The sequence below is a fragment of the Triticum dicoccoides genome, unplaced genomic scaffold (assembly GCF_002162155.2).
Source record: "Triticum dicoccoides isolate Atlit2015 ecotype Zavitan unplaced genomic scaffold, WEW_v2.0 scaffold107193, whole genome shotgun sequence".
Taxonomy (NCBI): Eukaryota; Viridiplantae; Streptophyta; class Magnoliopsida; order Poales; family Poaceae; genus Triticum; species Triticum dicoccoides.
Genome location: NW_021173741.1, coordinates 1 through 2,356, shown reverse-complemented (window position 1 = coordinate 2,356; position 2,356 = coordinate 1). Strand labels below are relative to the sequence as shown.

Sequence of the window (2,356 nt, the reverse complement as noted above, 5' to 3'; positions counted from 1 at the left end):
GTACTGTCATATACATGTTTCTAGCCTTTTCCCTATTTTGGTTTGCCATTTATTTACCCGGGCACTTGCTAATTTTACAAGTTATCTATTGTATATTGTCATGATGCTTTTGGTGCCTTGAGATATATTCTGAGGTGATACCATCTCTTATCTATCTTTTTAGGTTGTGAAAGGAATGAAATTATGATGCAATGTTGATTTGCATATTATGCAGCTTCACCAACCTACTCCCTCAATACCAAAATATAAGACTTTTTTGGTTTTGCATAGGGCATAGAAAACGTCTTATATTTTGTTATGGAGGGAGTATTTGATTATGTTTAACTCCTAATTCTCTCATTCTTCTGTAACCGGTTGCTCAATGAGGTTGCTTTCTGCTGTTAATTATAGGTGTAAATCACAGTCACAACAAGGTATGGTGATCCTGCCGGCGGAAAAGAAGTCATGGATTGTTGACCTTACATGGCAACCTTGTATCAGGTACACAGTTTGATTATGCCATGATGCTACCTATGTTGTGCAAATTCGTTTACTGCAACCTAATTAGGTCTATGTTATTATGGAGTTAGTTTTGGCTATACAAACTTGCCTCTCTCCTTGGGAGCCGGAATCTCTGACTTGCACGAGGGAAGTCAGGGAGCTACAGCGTTCTCCTTGTATAGAAAAGATAAGGCAAGTGAGAGACCTTGTGAAATTGAAATTGATCTTCTTAAAAAAGTGAAATTAGTTTTTTTAATGAGTCTTTTGAAATTGAAATTGGTATGTGCGAATTGAAATTGATTATTTAAAAATTGAAATCGGTCTTTTGAAAATTGAAATGAGTACCCTTCATGGAGCTAGAGAGAAGTGAAGTCAGATTACTGTAGCTCCCTTGATTTCACTTCATAAGTCAAAGGATCCAGCGGACTTTTTATGTTGTATGCAATTGTGGTAGTATGGCTCTAATGAGTTTTCGCGAACTGCATCTTGTGAGTGTTATATGTTAGAGATAAGCCACGACTGTGTGCGCGTTGAGCCAGGCGCCGGTGCGTGGCTGCGTTGATGGTCGTGGCGAGTGTGCCGGTCAAGTTAGATAGCTACATGTGTGCTGGATCGGTTGGATCCTGGAGTGAGTCTAGGAGAAGATCAAGTCAAAAGTTTGTTAGCTTGGCCAACCAGTACGTGCATGTAGGAGTAGCTAATGCATGCGGTTAGTGGCCGTGTTGTTAGCAGGTCATGCGTATGTGGGTTAGTTGAGTTAGTGGCCGATGGTGGCAGGGTCATGCGTGCGTGCGCGCGGTGGCCTGCATGGTAGCTAGCTAGGTGTGTGTGCGCACAGGGTATAAATACCCACTCCATGTAATGATCAAGGTGCGTCGGTATGAGCCGAGCCTAGGGCCAGAGATGAGGTAGTCTCCGCCGGACCGTGGTGTGCGCCCGGTCGGCTGTGAGAGAGAGCTCCTCTGGATAGGCTGCGGTTTCTTGCCGAGCCCGAGGTATGTGCCCAGTAAAGTGAGGCCATTCGTGTGACCAAGGCGCCGTTCGTGCAGCGGGGCGTTCGTGCGCCGGAAATACTTGTGTCCCTCTCCTTCTTCCACCTACGTTCGAGCGAGTGTGAGATCGAGTTGGTCCGGGGTTTGTCCCAACATTTGGTATCATGAGCTTGGTTGGCTTAGGCGTGGTTCGTCGTATCGGAGGTGTGCTGGCGATGGCGGTGTTTGTCGGCGGCTGTGCAAAGCTTCGGGCCATGTGTCGGCCTATGGAGGTGCGCGGCGTTGTGGATGCCATGACGGACGCAGAGACGGCGCGCGGTGAGTACGCGGCGAGCGTGGCGGTCGCGGAGGCGCTGCGTGTGGCGTGGCGGCATGGAGGTGGTGCACGGAGGCGGAGGCCGCAGCGGCGCGGTGCGACGGCATGAAGCGGCGTCCAAGAAGGCCCGCGTTTGTGCGCGATGGCATCGACGGCGTATGTCGCCGGTGGAGGAGGAGCTCGGCGTGTGTCGCCCAAGAAGAGCATGGAGGCTGCATCAAATGTAGTGGAGGCCCATGGCGACGACGATGACGGGAGCTCCTCTAGATAGGCTGCAGTTTCTTGCCGAGCTCGAGGTATGTGCCCAGTAAAGTGAGGCCGTTCGTGCGGCCGAGGCGCCGTTCGTGCGGCGGGGCGTTTGTGCGCCGGAAATACTTGTGTCTCTCTCCTTCTTCCACCTATGTTCAAGCGAGTGTGAGATCGAGTTGGTCCGGGGTTTGTCCCAACATTATATTCAGTGCTATTAGTATGGCTCTACTGAATTTTGGAAAGTGCATCTTGTGAATGTCGTATTCAGCTGTAGAATTTAATTGATAACACAACCATCAAATTTGATGAAGATTTTCAC

General features: G+C 48.9%; 1 long non-coding RNA gene across 1 annotated transcript; it reads left to right on the top strand.

Annotated features, from left to right (window-relative positions):
* Positions 1–6: 6 nt before the first annotated feature.
* LOC119342851 lies at positions 7–953 on the top strand. Its single transcript, XR_005165753.1, has 2 exons — positions 7–480; positions 570–953. It is a non-coding gene; the product is annotated as an uncharacterized LOC119342851 (long non-coding RNA).
* Positions 954–2,356: the final 1,403 nt, after the last annotated feature.